This window comes from Meriones unguiculatus, chromosome 14 (genome assembly GCF_030254825.1).
Source record: "Meriones unguiculatus strain TT.TT164.6M chromosome 14, Bangor_MerUng_6.1, whole genome shotgun sequence".
NCBI lineage: Eukaryota > Metazoa > Chordata > Mammalia > Rodentia > Muridae > Meriones > Meriones unguiculatus.
The window spans coordinates 52,310,176-52,329,073 of record NC_083361.1 but is presented as its reverse complement, the minus strand read 5'-3'; the positions used below and the strand labels follow the sequence as shown (position 1 = coordinate 52,329,073).

The 18,898-nt window shown below is 42.6% G+C and overlaps 1 protein-coding gene across 9 annotated transcripts in view; it reads right to left on the bottom strand.

The window, feature by feature from the left end:
• The window catches only part of Otud7a (OTU deubiquitinase 7A), a 313,145-nt gene that overhangs the window by 138,617 nt on the left and 155,630 nt on the right, over positions 1–18,898 (bottom strand). For 8 of the 9 annotated variants that reach the window (XM_060367259.1, XM_060367261.1, XM_060367260.1 and 5 more), the window contains one exon: positions 9,307–9,436. The gene's annotated coding sequence lies outside the window, so the exon portion shown is untranslated. Of the gene's footprint in view, positions 1–9,306; positions 9,437–10,449; positions 10,468–18,898 lie in introns of those variants that run through there. The other variant, XM_021660750.2, reaches the window with a different exon arrangement.

Genomic DNA, 18,898 nt, shown 5'->3' with positions numbered 1-18,898 from the left:
GTTGATAAAGGGATTGCAGTCACAAGCAGAAAAATGTATTTGTACATATTCCCCCGAGGAAAGAATGACAAAAACAATTTCAGCCCAGCACTGGGCAGTGGCTCAAGATCAAGTAAGTGGTACATAGCTCTGGGGGAAATAGTCACTGAAAGTCGGAAGCATTGATTCCAACTAAGAAAAAATTTTCTCTATTGGCCATGGAAAGAGTGTGTCTTTCTGAACTTAACATTGTCCTCCAGATAAACTGCCTGTGATTGCAGTCTCTTAATCAACAATCAAGGATACCAGGACAGCTATAAAGAAGGGGAATCTTTCCTTTCTTGACTGCGGATCAAGAGAGAAAAGATTAATACATCCAAGAATGGGAGTAGGGAGAGCAGAGGATGGCTGGTGCTCTTCCGGCAGAAAAACAGACAAGAAAAAGGTCTGCTCAGAGGTGCATATATCATCCACAGTAGGCATGCTACCATTGCTGTGAACAAATGACCCCTTAAATAAAATGTGTTGTAATTGCATATTGCCTATATGGTAGCAACCAGCACCTTGAGTGAATTCTGTCTCTAGGCTGTCAGTGCAACGCTGGTTGGAGATGTGATCTCAGGGGAAAGCTCAGCTAGAAAAGGGTCTCTTCCCAAGATCCCCCATTCTTCTTGGCTGGACTGCTGTGGAGAATTGTTACATATTGGGGGGACATCATCCTAGGACAAGTCCCTGGGCCCCTGCACAGAATGGTGTATCAGAAGGCAGGAATGTTGGGGATCCTTGCCAGCCGCTGCTTGCCAAAGTATTCACACCCTGAATCAAGTTCACCACACAAGTCTAAAGGCATCCATGAATACCACCTGGTCCCTCATTTTTAACAGCCACCTTATTTAATCTAACTGCTACCCCAAAATTTATTTCCCAGGTAGTAAAAAGGAAGAAGTTGAAAATTCTTAATATTTTGATATCCTGCTTCAATATAGACTGGTAATCCTGCTTGATTCTATTCTGGAACTCTTGAAAAGCATCATAAATATTTAATGATTCACCTCTGATTAAAATTCAAAAGTCAGAGGTCTGCTGCAGAAATAGATAATTGTTTTTTTTATTGCCTATTAAAAAGCAGCCTCGAATGTGCTATATTGCTCTATAGAGGTGGTTGAACATAGCGTCTTACAACTAGGTTTCCTTTCTAACTGACTCTATATCTCAGTTACTAAAAAGCTTCTTGACCCAGATGATTTGCCTTTAGGTTGGCTCCCTTATGAATGAATATGTGAGATGAGGATTTTCCATGTGCTGCTGGACCATTCTGTCTGTGAATTCAGTATCTGTATGGCTTAACAGTCTCTTTGTACACTGTTAAGCAATGATTTCAATAGAAACTGGCCTTCCTTGAAAGCTGGCTGTTTAAAGGCTTCCTAGGCTCATGTAACCTTGGTCAGCTCATTCATACATTCATGGTAAGACAATATCTGCGAGGATGCAAGTTTCTCCTATTCCTAAAGATTCTAGGATCACGTTGGGGCTGGTCCAGCTTTCTGCTTTTATTTTTTTTCTCATGCTGTCTTGCTGTGGGCTTTGTCCTGTTTCCATGCATGCAGTGAAGGCATCAAAGCTGAATTCTGAAAACTACTGCTCTCCTGACTGGCACTCCATTGCCACTGGTTCTACAGAAAAGAGACACAGCTGGGTACAGTGGTGAACACCTGCAATCAGGGAGTCAGAGGCAAGCAGACTGCTGTGAGTCTGAGGCCAGCCTGGCCTACAGAGCAAGCCAAGGACAGCCAAGGCCACACAGAGAATTCCTGTCTTGAACAACCAAAATGTGCCACATAAAGCACATCATGGTGCCTTGGAAAATCCCATGGTTTTCAGGGAAGCTGCGGGGGCGAGAGCTCCAAGACCCACAGTATGGGCACAAAGAGGATGAGCACCAGTGATGGAGACGTAGGCATCTCCTGGGGCATACCTCAGGTCCACTGGCCTTGGCAGGGAATGGAGCCAGATCTGCACAGCATGAGCTCAGGGCAGTGAGAATCTGCCAACCCAGAGCATCCTAGGCACCCATTAAGTTATTTCAATGTTGACTGAGCATAGGGAGCTTTTACACCAACAACTTTCAAACCGAAGCTCCAAATAGAATCCTTTGTAATGCTCATCTGTGGGGAAGCTCATGACTGGGAAGTCCTCCCTGGGTACTGCATTGTCCTGAGGAAGGAAGTCTCTCAGCATTGGACATGGGACTAACCAGGGTTCTTCACCACACTTCTCTTTAGAAGCTCCTGTGTTGTCCACTTCATTAAAGGACTCCTTTCTAGGACCATTCAGGGAGATAACCTAGAACCCCTGCACAGGTGTAGTCCATGGCAACTCAGTCTCCAAGTGGGTTCCCTAGTAATTCGAACAGGGACTGTCTCTGACATGAACTCTGTGGCTGGCTGTTGGATCACCTCCCCCTGAGGGGGGTGCAGTCTTACCAGGTCACAGAGGAAGACAATGCAGCCAGTTCTGATGAGACCTGATAGGCTAGGGTCTGATGGAAGGGGAAGAGGACCTCCCCTATCAATGGACTGGGGACGGGCATGGGAGGAAGTGAGGGAAGGGGGAGGGGATGAGAGAAAATTCTACAACTGTGATACAAAGTGAATAGACTGTAATTAATAAAAATAAATAAATTTATATAAAAATACCCCTTTCTGTTATTTTCTGTAATAATACTATTCTGATTTGATTCAGCTTTGCACTAGAAATAACCTATAACTAATAATTTAACCTCTAAGAATGTTTTATCTCACATATATGTCATTTCATATGTTATTTGCAAACACACACACACAAAAATGTGATTTAAGGGATTGGAGCAAACTTTAACACAATTACAATGCACTTGTGTGGGGCGATGCTACACTTTGAACTGTCCCTGACAGTTCATGAGTTAGATGCATGCTTCCCTGGGTGGAAGGTTTTTGGGTTCCTGATGGATCACTCTTAGAAGGGGTTGATGCTGGGTCAGTGGGTCGGTTCTTGGAGGGCAGGCCACACACACGCTTCACCTTCCTGTACACAGAAGCTTCTCTTTCCACTTCCATGTCATGCTATGAGTGTCAGGAGGCTCGAAAGGCTAGAAGCTCAGGGCTGCCTAGAGAGAGACCCAAGTGACCACAAGCCTGTGGGAAGGAGCTTCTCTGTGTATTTCCTGTATTTCCTTTCCTGGAACACAGGTTATCATATGAATTCAAATTCCACTGTACACATTTGGGAAATGAAAACACAGACAGCCCAGTTTCTACCATGTATTTAAAGGACACGTGAGTGAGCTCCTTGTTGTTGATGTGGAACCAGAGACCACTCTACTCATCTATGCACTATTTTGTCATGTCTGTACCTTGGAAATACAGGCATGGTCCTGTCTCCAAGCAGTGAGTCAGGGGTTAGGAATCAGCAGTGGAGCAGTTGGGCTAATGTGAAGGAAGCTGGAGGTAGTGATCAGAGTGCTAGGAGGCCTGGCTGGGATGTCGGTTTTGCTGGAGTCCCTGCTGAAACCCCAGTGTTATTGTTCAGGAGGAGGGAGGACAGGTGACAGCCACAGGGTCATTCCCCGAGCTCGGTGTGCAGAGTAGCAGGTAGAGAGCACCCAGGGCACAGGGAGAGCCCAGGATGCAGCACCAACTCTCATGCTGCGTGAGCCTCAGCCCTCCTCAGCTTTGATGAGCTACATGAAAAAAGTGGGGTAAGTACAATTTTCACAAAGAGCAAATGTAAGATAGTAATATATTCTTCCAGGGCAGGCTCCTTTGTAAGACTCACCATCGTGTATGCCGTGCTGGCTACTTTTCTGCCAACTTGGCACCAGCTAGAGTTATTTGGGAAGTGGGAACCTCAATTGAGAAAATGTTCCCACAAGATTGGCCTGTGAGGCATTTTCTTGATTGATGATTGATGTGACAGCTCACTGCGGTCAGTGTCACCCCTGGGCAGGTGGTCTTGGGTACTTTAAGAAAGCAGTCTGAAGCCAGGCGTGGTGGCACATGCCTTTAATCCCAGCACTCAAGGAGGTAGAGGCAGGAGGATCACTATTAGTTCGAGGCCAGACTGGTCTACAGAGTACATCCAGGACAGTCAAAGGCACACAGAGAAACCCTGTCTCAAACAAACAAACAAACAAACAATCAAACAAACAAACAAAAAAAGCAAGCAAGCAGGCTGAGCAAGTCACCATGAGCAAGGCAGCAGCACTGTTAGTCCACTGATAGGGGAGGTCCTCCTCCCCTTCTATCTGACCCTACCCTATCAGGTCTCATCAGGACTGTCTGCATTGTCTTCCTCTGTGGCCTGGTAAGGCTGCTCCACAACTCAGCAGGAGGTGATCAAAGAGCCTGCCACTGAGTTCATGTCTGAAACAGCCCCTGTACCTCTTACTAGGGAACCCACTTGGAAACTGAGCAGCCAATGGGCTTCCTTTGAACAGGGGTCTAGGTCCTCTCCATGCATGGTCCTTGGTTGGAGTATTCATCCCTGCAGGCCTGTTTGGGCCCAGGCATTTTGGCTCTGTTGTTCTCCTTGTGGAGTTCCTATCCCCTCCAGGTCTTTCTATCTCCCTCTTCTTCCATAAGGATTCTGGCACTCTACCTAAAGTTTGGCTATGAGTCTCTGTATCTTCTTTGCTACTCTGCTGAGTAGAGTCTTTCAGAGGTCTCCATGTGGAAGGCTCCTGTCCTGTTCTTTGTCTTCTCCTACTTCTGATGTCTATTCTGTTTGCCCTTCTGAATGAGGATTAAGCATCTTCCCTAGGGTCCTCCAAAAGACATTGGTACTGGGGTCCAGAAGGGGCCAAAGTTGTTACTGGAAGCCAAAGTTGGTAATGTGTCTGAGTTTCTCAGGTTATACTGGTGTTGAATACATGAAGGGGTCAATGGAGAACAACGGGGGCTTGGTATGTAGCAGTACTGGAGTCTCTGGAGGGAGGGCAATGATAAAAGCATAGCTTCAGTTGCAGTAGAGGCTCTAGGATTGGAGGAGTTGTGGAGAGAAGTTGAAGTTTGGTACAATGTGGTAGAGCCAGAGTCCCTGAAAAGAGGCCAGCAGAAAAGAGCCCAGTTGCAGTGGCAGCCATGAATCCAAGAGAAGCCAGTATCCGTGGACAACTGCCATGGATAGTAACAAGTGTGGAGTGGAGCTGGCTTGAGCCTAGGATACAAGCTGTGTGTGCTGTAGAGGGAAGAGCCAGAGAAGTGAATTTGACCAGGCAGGCCTTTGGAGCTCAGATCATGAGTGGGTCCCAGATGTGAAACACTGAACTGTTTACATCGTCAAAATTTGGTTTGCTTTGCTTGGATTGTAACTGTGCCATGGGTCTTCCTTCTTGGAGTAAGAAAGTATACAACTTATTTTTAATTTTACAGTAGGCACAGTTTAAAGACTGAAATTTTGTAAAGACTTGGGAATTTTGGAGAGACTTTGGATAATTTAAAATACTGTTGGTATTTTAGAGAAAGTTTGAACTTTAAAAGAGACTGTTATGTTTAAAAGAGACTGAACTTTTAATGCATTTGTGAATTTTTAAAGATTGAGACTTTAAAAAGTTAGAATTTTTACATTGTGATACTATTATTAACACGCTATCTTGGGAACAAATGAAAGAAGTTATTCTAGTTGAATAGTGGTCTGTTTGTTGATAATGTATCAGTGTTGTGCTGGTTAGTTTTATGTCAACTTGATACAAGTTGGAGTCATTGGGGAAAAAGGAACCTCAACTGAGGAAAATGCTTCCACTGGATTGTCCATTTAATCTCTTCATTAGCAACTGATGTGGCAGTGGAAAGGGTGTCCTGGGTGATATATATATATATAAAACAAACAAACAAACAAACAAACAAACAACAAAAACAGGCTGGGAAAGCCATGGTGAACAAGGCATGACTCCTCCATAGCTTCTGCTTCAGATCCTGCTTCCAGGTTCCTGCCCTCCCTGAATTCCTACCCTGACATACCTTCGTGATAGACTGTACCTAAAAGTGTAAGACGAAATAAACCCCTTTCTTCCTGTGTTGTTTTGGTCATTGTATTTTGTCATAGCACTAGAAACCCTAAGACACATATATAGCAATACATATACAGTGTAACTTCTATACTAGCCTGCACTCCCACAGCTGTTTTCTTGATTACATTTTCAAAACATTCTCAAGGAAAGTTCATTACATGGCAAGGAGTATATATAAAACCATAGACTTAAGAAATTAGTATTCTTTAGGCAAACATCTAATCATTACTGGTGACTGAAAAGCCAAGTGGCAGTAACCAGCGAGACTGGGGAATAGAAGGAGCAGGACTTGAGATGACCATGTAGACTGAAAAGAAGTGGATAGCAGTGCATCCACACCTCACCAGGACACTGTGACAAACATTCCCTGTTGTGGTGACTGAGCTTTTCCTTGAATCTCTTAAATGTAGAATCTCTTAAAATGTGACCAGAAGACCACAGGAGCCTTTGGACTTTTGCCAAAAGTTGTTTTAAAGTTCTTAGCAGGAGTGTGGCCTCAAGTCAGCTACTCGGTCCATCCTCTCTGATCCTTGTAATAGTCAGGTCCCAGTGGGGCAGAGCACAGATCCTCCCCACACCACAGGCCTCTGCAGTATCCCTTAGTCTAAGGACATGTTGAAGGCTGAGCAAGGGAAACTGAGATAAGCTTTTTGCTAGTGTGTGACAAACAAGAGGCATACACCACAGTCTCATTTCATCCATTTTCTTGACCATCAAAATACATTATCCTGTGTGTTCATCTCATGAGCATGGGAAATATGAGACAGGAGATGATGTGCCACGGCCAGATTAATGGATCAATTAAAAACCCCTGCATGACTATGGAGGTTTGTGAAAGCAATTCAATGAAAACTAACCCTCGAAAACAATATCCACAGGGTCTCAAAGTTTGACAAACTTAATAGTTCCAAGAACTAAAAAAGGTAATTTGTAAAGGGGAGCTTTGCCAGAAACCATTTTAGTCAAGAGGCTATCACATGGCCATCTCTTAACAGGTCAGATGACACAGTGCACCCTAGTAGGTTGCCCAGGCAAAACCAGATGTTTCCCTGAATCTAAGGAGGAAAGAACCCAGCCACTTTGTGTCAGAGACAGTCTACAAAGCAAGTGGCTTAGATATTTCAAAAGTGTCAACACAATGGCAATAGAGGCATAGTCTAGCTGGCAGAGCATTTGCCTAACATGCATATGTCCCTGGTTTGGAGCTCACCCCTGTACAATGAAACAAAAAATGTACACACGCAACCACCAAACTTGTTCCTGGCTGTGGGAGTAGCTCAGCTGTGCACTGCTTGCCTAGTGTTCAAGAGGTCCTGAGCAGAATCTCTAGGGGTCAAACAAACAAACAAGAAAAAATGCAATGAAAGAAGGAATGGGGAAGACAATATTGCTTGTGTCAGGAAAGACACAAACAAAAGCAAATCAGAAAAAAAAAATGGCAGAGAAGTAATGAGTCTCAGCGCATGGCAGACAGGGAAAAACAGGGAAGATGAATATTTTCCAGGTGACAGGGCATTTGAATTGGTACAATATACTAGATGCCATGCTGTCTGCAGCTTGCTTTCAAATGTTTCTGCTACAAAGTCTGAACTCACACAGCCACATATTATAATTTCTCTCCATGTGACCAGTCAGTAAGTCTGGGTTAAAAATTCTATGCATTTTCATTGTCCTTTTCTTTAGATTTTTCTGTACATTTGAAGTTTTTAATAATAAGAAGCAAGGCAAAAGGGCAAAGGAAAGTGCTTATTCCAAGAGATATAGGATGAAGAGTGACTGCTCACATTGGCTGAGTAGAAATTGTTGTTCTGGACAAGCATTAAAAGGTAACATTAACTCGGTCCCCTTCCTCCAATGCCTATTTTTATTGCCCTTTCTGAGTGAGATTCAAATATCATCCTTAGAGCCTCTTTGTAACTTAGCTTCAGGGGTGGGGATTAGGAGTGGAGAGAGGGCCTGGTAGGAGAACAGAAATCAGAGTTGGGGGCACCTCTGGGGTTTGCCAGAGTCCTGGGATAGGGGAGGCCCCAGGAAGTCTATGGGAGTTACCCTAGCTGAGACTTCTAGCAGAAGGGGATGTAGAGCCTGAAGTGACTGCGTCCTGTAGCCAGGCAGGATTTCCAGGGGAGGGGTAATCACCCACCCACAGACCTTCCACCCCAATCTATCCTGCTGACAAGATGTGCAGAAACAAAGATGAGCAAATATTACTCCCATCCCATGGAAGAGAACCCTGACACTATTAATGTTACTCTGCTATGATGATAGACAAGAGCCTAGCATAACCCCCTGAGAGGCTTCACCCAGCAGCTGACGGAAACTGATGCAGAGACCCACAACCAAACATTAGACATGGAAGAGCTGGGAGAATGATTGAGGGAGCCGGAGGAGTCAAGGACTCCACAAGATGACCTACAAAGTCAACTAACCTGGGCCTATGGGGGCTCACAGAGCTCAACCACCAACCAAAGAGCACGCATGGACTTATCCTAGTCCACCTGCACATATGTAGCAGATGTGCAACGTGGTGTTCATGTGGATCCCCAACACCTGGAGCAGAGACCCTCTCTGACTGTGATGCGTGCCTCTGAATCCCATTCCTCTAACTGGGCTGCCTTGTCTGGCCTCAGTGGGAGAGAACGCATCTAGTTCTGCAGTGACTTCATGTGCCGGGGCAGGTTGATACCCATCATCTCCCCCTTCTCTGAGGAGAAGGAAAGGGGAGAATGGGGGAGGGAGGGTCATATGAGGGGGGGACTGGGAGGACTGCAATCAGGATGTAAAGTGAATAAATAAATTTTAAAAGGTAACATTAAAATGAAAATAGTGGTTTAAGACGAGGCCCATTTTCTTTTGCTTTTATCACTCTTAGTACTCATGAAATAAATCATAGCTGCAACAGTGACAATGCCAGCTTGCACTAGTGTACATCAGGCTACTTGTCAGTCATCACTATCGCATTCTGGAAGAGGACCTCCCCTATCAGTGGACTTGGAGAGGGGCATGGGAGGAGATGAGGGAGGGAAGGTGGGATTGGGAAGAGATGAGGGAGGGGGCTACAGCTGGGATACAAAGTGAATAAACAGTAATTGATAAAAAAATGCGAATTCTTTTGCATTAGAATCAAATTTCTGATCTTCTTTTCCATTGCACTCTTGTGAGGGGTTAGTATGCTGCACGGGTTTAGCTTGATTTCCTGGTGATTTTCTAGGACTCTGAGGCCTTTTGAAGATGCTGGCAGCCCTCTCACCCTGCCAGCAGGACCCAGGCATAGGACTTACTTTTCAGACTCCTTGTTCTCTGGAGGAGAGCGGCTTTCAGGCATTTGGGTCAGCATGGCTCCTCCTTTGCTGGAAATGGTCCATTGCTGCCACAGGGGAGGTGCAAGAGCCCAGTTAGCTCCTGAAAACTCTGGAAGAGGAAGGATAGAGAATTTTCAGTGTGTCAAAAGTGAGAATTAAAAATCCTAATGACGAAAGAATGACAAACGCCACTTCCAACATGGTGGGGTGGTCATCTACTACCAAAGTGCATTCCTTACCCAGGAATCATTTCTTTTTTATAAAGTGCTTTGAAGATTTATTCTATTATTATTTAAAACTATTTATATATGTGCCTGTAACACAACAAAACCTCTGGGACATATTAAAAGTAGTTCTAAGAGGGAAGCTGATAGCCCTAAGTACTTACATAAAAAGTCAGAAAGAGCACATGTAAATGGCTTGATACCGCTTGAGAATTTGACTATATGTAGAAAAACGCAAATAGATCCATATTTATCACCCTGCACAAAACTAAAAGTCCAAGTGGATCAAAGATCTCAATATAAAACTAGACACACTAAACCTGTTAGAAGAAAAAGTAGGGAAGACCCTAGAACTCATTGGTACAGGAGACAACTTCCTGAACAGAACACCAACAGCACAGGCTCTAAGAGCAACGACCAATAAATGGGACCTCATGAAACTGAAAAGCCTCTGTAAATCAAAGGACACTGTCGTCAGGACAAAACGACTGCCTACAGATTGGGAAAGAATCTTCACCAATCCTATATCTGACAGAGGGCTGATATCCAGAATATATAAAGAACTTAAGAAGTAAAACAGTAACAAATCAAGTAACACAATTAAAAAATGGGGTTCAGAGCTAAACAGAGAATTCTCGATAGAGGAATATAGAATGGCAGAGAAACACTTAAAGAAATGCTCAACCTCATTAGTCATCAGGGAAATGCAAAGCAAAATGACCCTAAGATTTCATTTTATACCCATCAGAATGGCTAAGATCAAAAACTCAAGTGACAACACATGCTGGAGGTTGTGGAGAAAGGGGAACCCTCCTCCATTGCTGGTGGGAATGTAAACTTGTATACCCACTTTGGAAATCAATCTGGTTCTTTCTCAGACAACTAGGAATAGCACTACTTCAAGATCCAGCTATACCACTCCTAGGCATATATCCAAAAGATGCGCAAGTATTCAGCAAGGACATTTGCTCAACCATGTTTGTAGCAGCTTTATTCGTAATAGCCAGAAGCTGGAAACAGCCCAGATGCCCCTCAGCTGAGGATACAGAAATTTTGGTCTGTCTACCAATGGAATATTACTCAGCAATAAAAACAAAAACAAAAACAAAATAAAAAAAAAACAAAAAAAACAAAAAAACAAGGAAATCATGAAATTTGCAGGCAAATGGTGGGCTCTAGATCCTGAGTGAGGTATTCCAGAAGCAGAAAGACACACAGGGTATATACTCAGTAATAAGTGGATATTAGATATATAATATAGGATAAACATACTAAAATCTGCATACCTAGAGAATTTGAAAAAAAAAAGCAGAGACAAACCAAATCCAAACCCAGTTAATGATAAAAAATAATAAAAGTCAGATCAGAAATCAATGAAATAAAAACAAAGAAAACAATTCACAGAATCTAAGAATTTAAGAGTTGGTTTTGAGAAGGTAAACAAAGTGACAGACTCTTGGGTTAACTAACCAAAGGAAAGAGCTGACTCAAATTAACAAAATGAAAAACAAACAGGGAAACATTACAACAAACACCAAAGAAATATATGATATTATAAAACCTATACTCCATTAAGTTGGGAAATCGAAATAAAATAAAAATAGTTGAATTTCTTTTTTAAAATTAATTTATTTTTATTAATTACATATTATTCACTTTGTGTCCTAGCTGTAGACCCCTTCCTCATGCCCTCCCAATCCCACCCTCCCTCTTTTTCTCTTATGCCTCACCCCCAGTCCATTGATAGGGGAGGTCCTCCTCCTCTTCCATCTGACCCTAGTCTATCAGCTCTCATCAGGACTGGCTGCATTGTCTTCCTCTGTGGCCTGGTAAGGCTGCTCCTCCATCAGGGGGATGTGATCAAAGAGCCAGCCACTGAGTTCATGTCAGAGACAGTCCCTGCTCCCATTACTAGGGAACCTGCTTGGAGACTCAGCTGTCATGGACTACATCTGTGTAGGGGTTCTAGGTTATCTCTATGCATGGTCCTTGGTTGGAGTATCAGTCTTTTCTTCTTCTTTTTTTAATCACAGGTTTTTTTGTTTTGTTTTGTTTTGTTTTATCACAGGGTTTCTTTGTTCAGCTCTAACTGTCTTGGAACTCACTCTAGACCAGGCTGTCCTTGAACTTAGAAATTCACCTGTCTCTGCCTCCAGAGTGCTGGGCTAAAGGAGTGTGCCACCACTGCCCAGCTTGGATGAATGTCTTGCTTCTTCCAAATTACTAAAGCTAAACTAAGAAGAAACCAACAATCTAAATGGATCCATAATGAAAGAGGAGCTTGAAACAGTAATAAAAAAATTCCAGCTTTAAAGAAAATCATACCCAGATGGGTTCACATAAGAATTCTTTCAGACTTTCAAAAAAGAACTAGTCAATACTTCTTATTTAAAAAATAGAAATAGAAGAATCACTCTTGAACTTCTTTTAAGACGCCTATATTACTCTAATACCCAAAGCAGATAAAGGTATAACAAACAAAACTACAGACCAATATTCTTAATGAACATAGATGCGAAATCTTTAATAAAATACTAGGAAGCTAAATACAGGCACATATATAGATCATCCACTATAATCAAGTTAGCTTTATCCTAGAAATGCATGGACAGTTCAACATACATAAGCCAATAAATATAATAAATCATATACATGGACTTAAAGATAAAAATCACATGATGATCTCAATAAGATGCAGAAAAAGCATTTGGCAAAATCAAACACATATTCGTGATAAACTTCTAAACAGAGAAGGACTGGAGAGAAGATATCCCCACCTAATAAAGGTATATATGACAAACACACAGCCAACATTTGTAGTAAATTTAGGAAAATCTCAAAATGATCCCAATAAAATAAGAAATGGGAGAGGGGTGTCTACTGTCCCACTCCTTTTCAGCATTGTGCTCAAAGCACTGGGGGGGGGGGACAATAAGGAAAGAGAAGGAAATTAATGGGATGCAATAGGAAAAGAAGTCAAATTACTCCTATTTGCAGATTATATTATACTATATATAAGAAATCCCAAAATGACAGGATACAAATACACCTAAGAAAAATCAAACAAAAAAAATTTAATACCAACAAACACAGTAAGAACAAGATCTTGGTGACATTCCCATTTACAATCTCATCAAGGACAATAAAATATCTCAGAATAAACTTAAACTAAGGTGGTGAAAGATCTTTACAATGAAAATGTCAAATCTCTGAAGAAAGAGATTGAGAAAGACACTAGAAAATGGAAAGGCACATCATGTTTATGGGTCAGTAGAATTAATATTGTGAAAATGGCCAGACTTCCAAAAGCTATTAAAGCCCAATGCAATCCCAATTAAAATATCCATAGCATTTGTCACAGAAATAGAAAAAAAAATCTATCCTAAAATTCAAACAGAACTAGAAAATTTCCCAGATATCCAAAGAATCATACTGGGGGTGACAATCACCATTCCCCCCTTCAAGATATATTACGGAGTTACAGTAATAAAACCAATATGGCACAGGCACAAAACAGACTAATGAAACAAAACAGAAAGGACAAACCATCCGAGATTCATCAAAAACATGCCCTGGAGAAAAGATAGCACCTTTCACAAATGGTGTGGGGAAAACTGGACATCCACGTGCATGATTTTAGATCTGACTCTACCATCCTGCACAAACATTAACTCTGAAGGAATCAAAGACCTTGATTTGAATCCAAAAAGCTCAAACTGCTAAAAGAAAATATAGGCAGTATCCTAGAAGATGAAGGTGTAGAAGAGGACTTTCTGAAATTGCCCCCCTTGGCCTAAGAATTAAGACTACAATTGACAAGTGGGATGTCATAAAACTAAAATACTTCTGTGCAGCCAAGGAAACAACCAAAAAAAAAAAAAGAAGAAGAAACTTACAGAATTAGAAGAAACTTATAGAATTAGAGGGAATCTTTGTCAGTTATACATGTGACAGAGGATTACTAGCCATAATATGCAAAAAAGAAAAAAAACAATGGGTCAAGGGAAAAATGACACAACTAAAAAACAGGCTTGATATTTAAACAGAGCGTTTCCAATAGGGGAAATAAAATTTGCTAAGAAATCCTCAAAAATGTTTATCATCATTAGCTATTAGGGAAATGCAAATGAAAACAACTTTGGTATTTCATCTGGTCCCAGTCGGAATGGCTAAAATCAAGAAAACAACTAAAAATAAATGCAGGTGTGATTGTGGGGAAAAGGGAACACTCATTCACCAGTGGCAGGATTGCAAACTTGTGCAGTCGCTCTGGGAATCAGCATGGGGAACCCTCAAAAAACTAAAAATAAATCTACCTCATGACCCAGCTTATACCACTCCTGGGACATGCCCAGAGAGCTCACATCCCACTTACTCCACACAGACTTGCTCAGAAATATGCATCACTCTCATCTTCACAACAGCTAGAACACTGAAACAACCTAAATGTCCTTCAGCGGATGACTAGATAATTACAATGTGGTAACAGACACAGTGGAATATTATTCAGCTGTAAAGAAAAATCCCAAAACCACAAATTTGTGGTTAAATGGACAGACCTGGAAAAGATTATGTTGAGTGTTGTAACTTAGACCCAGAATGACAAATATTATGTGTTCTCTCTCATCTGAGTTTCTACCTCCAAATCTTCAGGTGTGAGCATACAAGAGGGAGCAATTGAGCCTGATGGCCAACTGTCGAGCAGAGTGAATGGAATTTCATGTAAGAAGTGGGAAATAGCAAGAGCTGGAGAGGACAGGAACTCCACAAGGAGAGTAACAGAACAAGAAAATTTGAACACAGGGAACTTCCCAGAGACTCATACTCCAACCAAGGACTATTCATGGAGATAACCTAGAACCCCTACACAGATGTAGCCCATGGCAGTTCAGTGTCCAAGTGGGTTACATAGTAATGGAAAGAGGGACTGCCTCTGACATAATCTGATTGGCCTGCTCTTTGATCACCTCCCCCTGAGGGCGGAGCAGCTTACCAGGCCACAGAAGATGACAATGCAGCCACTCCTGATGAGATCTGATAGACTAAGATCAGAAGGAAGGAGAGGAGGACCTCTCCTATCAGTGGACTTGGGGAGGGGCATGCATGCAGAAAAGGGAGAAAGGGTAGGATCGGGAGGGGAGGAGGGAGGGGCTTATGGGGGAATACAAAATGAATAAAGTGTAATTAATAATAATAATAAAAAAACTAGTAGATGAAAAAAAGAGAGAGCAATTAAGAAACTAGGGAAGTATAAAGGGACCATCAAAAGTAGGGATTTAAGAAGAGAATAGCATGGAAAGGAGTAGAGCTTTTAGGCAGCTACTTTTTTTTTTAAGATTTATTTATTTATTATATATACACAGTATTCTGTCTGTATATACAGCTATATGCCAGAAGAGGGCACCAGATCTCATTATAAACAGTTGTGAGCCACCATGTGGTTGCTGGGAATTGAACTTAGGACCTCTGAAAGTGCAGCCAGAACTCCACAAGGAGAGCAACAGAACCAAAAAATCTGAGCACAGGGGTCTTTCCTGAGACTGCTATTCCAACCAAGGACTATGCATGGAGATAACCTAAGACCCCTGCACAGATGTAGCCCATGGCACTTCAGTATCCAAGTGGGTTCCATTGTAATAGGAACAGGGACTGTCTCTGACATGAACTGATTGGCCTGCTCTTTAATCACCTCCCCCTGAGGGGGAAGCAGCATTACCAGGCCACAGAAGAAGACAACGCAGCCAGTCCTGATGAGACCTAATTGACTAGGATCAGAAGGAAGGAAAAGAAGACCTCCCCTATCAGTGGACTTGGGGAGGGGCATGCATGCAGAGGGTGGACGAAGGGAGGGATTGGGACGGGAGGAGGGAGGGAACCACAGGAGGGATACAAAGTGAATAAAGTGCAATTAATAAAGAAAAAAAAGAGAAGAGAATAGCAGAATACAAGTAAGGGGAAAATGGAAAAACAGGAGGGTGGTTCCAATGGAAGAGAATAAAGGGAGCTCAATCCAGAGGGAGAAGGAGGAAGGAGGGTCAAATAACACCAAGGCTGTTTGATAGAGCCTCAAGGAGTCATAGTACAGTATATTTACCTAAAATAATATACAATGTATATAAGTGTATATGGATACACATCTCTCTATGTTATATATGCATATATACATATATGTACATATGTGTGTATATACACACATGCATGTAGGGGGTTTATATATGTATATATACATATATTACACACAGAAATATGTGTACAAAGTATATATATATGTATATGCACACATATATGTTTAATATATGTATAAAACAAAGTTATGTTACTCAGACTGACAACACTCCCCACAAGACCATACACTAAGAAAAATCCTAGTACCAGGCACAAAATACATGCCTTTGAGCACAGTCCAATTCCCAAATAGCATAGAGCATTGTTGTTATCCTTGGTTGCCTCTCAGAGGTTGAAGTCAAGCCCCTACTGCCGAAGCTATCACACACTTAGAACATAGGACTTGGATGATTTGAACTGGATCTAGCCTAGAAGCCTCCTTCCTTCAATGTAGCTTCCCCAGTACCATGTAAGATCTTAGGGAGAGAAGTAATAGTCCTACCCTAGACACCTCTGAACCATAACAATGACCAGCACGAGAAGAGAGCCATGAAGGTGGAACAAGTGGCATCACATGTTGGTAGTAGCCAGCTGCTATCCAATTAGACTCAGGACCCACTCAGCATGAGGGGCATCATGTCTGACACTAGAAACCCAGCAGCCTTCCTGGGACTAGTGAGGCCATGGGCTTTAGAAGACAGCCTCCTACCACCACTTTCTAGAAAGCATAATTCCTAAGTGCACTCTTAATGTCATCCTTACACCCACAGAGAAGGTTAGCTCTCAGCCTTCATCAAAGAAGCTTCTCTTTACAGTAAATGGAGACCATTACAGAAAACCACAAGTAGACGCACACAGAGATCAACAGATTCTGGGGACCCCAGTTCTGGTGGGCACAGAGGCCTCACAGCTTTAGCCTCTATTGCTCAGAAAACAGGACAGTTTCTCCCAGAAACTGTTGCATAAATAAGACCTGGACAATGACGCTATCAGAAGATATGCTAATGCAGAAGGGGAACAAAAACCTCAGTGGTGGTGGGGTACCACCCTTAGAGAAAGAACTTCAGGTAACTAATGACCGCTGAAAGGGAGAGAATAAACCTGTCTCAAAAATGAGCTCTCTGACTGGTTACCCCATACAAAGTAATCACCCATGAAGTCATAGGCACACAAATACGACAACAACAGAAAACAAACTCACCCAGTTGAATTTTCATAGTTGTGAATATATTTATGTGTGTAAGAATAATAATCAAAGAAAAAGAGGCTATCAATTTGAGAATGGGGGTATGAGAAGGGGTGAAGGGAGAAAAGGGAGAGAAGTGATACAGTTATATTTTAATTAAAATGTGATTACTATAAAAAATAAAAATTAATAATAATTAAAAAAGAAAAAATGTACTTAAAATAGCATCCAGAATATTCAGAGAATTCTAAGATAAAATAGAAGAAAATAAGCAACCAAGTAGAGCAAATGAACAAAATAAATGGGAATTTTGAAGGCATAGAAGAATAAGTAAAAATATAAATGAACCTTAAAATTTCCCATATCATCAAAGAAATATGAGTAAAATTCACAAAATTTTATCAGTGCCAGTGGAGACTGGCAAAGCCAGTCATGTGGCCTCCTACCTTTTGCCTCTCTTTGTTCACCTCTTTACTTGGAAGATTTTTCAAAAGCCCCTTCTCTCCTTATTCCACTCAAAGGTCTTACTTTGAGGAAGCTGCTCTAAACACAGCCTGCAGCCCGGGCAGTGCCCACTGTCTTCAGCGTCCTGCCCACCTGAGGGCACCAGTACTCCAAAGCTGCTTGAAGGCTGGCTGAGGAATGAAGGCTGTCTCCGTCACCTTGTCTCACCCCTCTGTCAAAACCGGCATGTGGAGGGTCTCTCTTACACATACTAATAGCCTTAGGGCATGTGGCTTTCTAGGCGATGGACTGAATTCATACCCTGGCCACTCAGGTTGTCCCTGGATTAGGATGGCCCAGGCACTGTATATGCTGGCCAGGTGCCCCCCTCTGCCTCAGGCCTGCTGGGACTCACTTTTGTTTGGATTCAAATGGAATCCAAACCTGTAATGTGTGCTGGCTATGTTTTCAGGAAATCTAAATTCAGAAAAAGCCTAATGGCTTCTGGAAATAAAGAGCAGGCTCGCTTTGCACCATAAGATGCTGGGAGTCCAGAGTGCATCCGGGATGAATTATGTAGAGACCCAGTCGCTGGAGTGCTTCTCAAAATTTCAGTTCCCTAAAGAGAAACCCAGGAAGGCTGCCACTAATTTAAAAAGCAGTTTGGACCTGGAGAAAGAGGAGGGTAGGACTAAGCAGAGGAAAGGGTGTATCACTCAGTATCAAGGGAAGCATGATGTATGCACTTCGGTCCTAGGAAAAATAAGGGTTACAAAAATGAAACAGCTTGTTAGCCAGGGGTATAGCTCAGTGCTTAGCACATACACAAAGCAAAAAGAGTCATTAAGACCTGGGTTCATCAGAGCGCTCGGCTGGCTGGGTTAGGCACACCCTGAATACACTGTCTGTCAGGAGACTGGGGCTGCCTCTCAGCCCTCTGAAGCTGACAGCAGGCCCAGGAATGTGCCTGGGACAATGAGCACAGCTTGCCTTCCAGGAGTTCTGGTGAGAGCAGCCTTCCGACCTTAATGCTCACGTTACAGGTTCAGCCATGTCCTGGAGGTCCCTTCAGCTCTGTTCTATGCATCTCCCTGTTATCCCAAGACTTGGACCTCCTCAAGGGACCCAGTGTGGAAGACAGGGGACAGATCACTGAAAATGCTCTAGGGACCCATAGGATTTCACTGTCCCAATGGGACATTATTCTAAAGGCAAACTGCAGGCCCACATCAGAGGTACAGGTAAAAACAAGGCCTGGCCTCTAGGAAATAGACACCAGGTGCACAGCAGCCACAAAGTAAGCGGCTCATGAGAGAGAAGAGGTACTGCCTCACTGGCACGCAGACTCTGTGGTGCCTGGTGGTGGCAGTGACAGCAGGTGCTGAGAGGCAGACACTCAAACACACTGGCCTCCTTTCTTACCTCTGCCTGCCTCTTACTTTCACACAGAATTTGCTGTAGCTTTCTGCCTGATTCGCTCTCTGTCTGTTCAAAACCCCAGCTCCCCCTCAACAGCAGAGGTGCCCTCAAGCCCTGTTTTTTTTCCAGGAAATCTTTACTGATCATTCAATCAGCAAATGAAAGTATTTGGTTTTCTTTATTTTTGTTTACC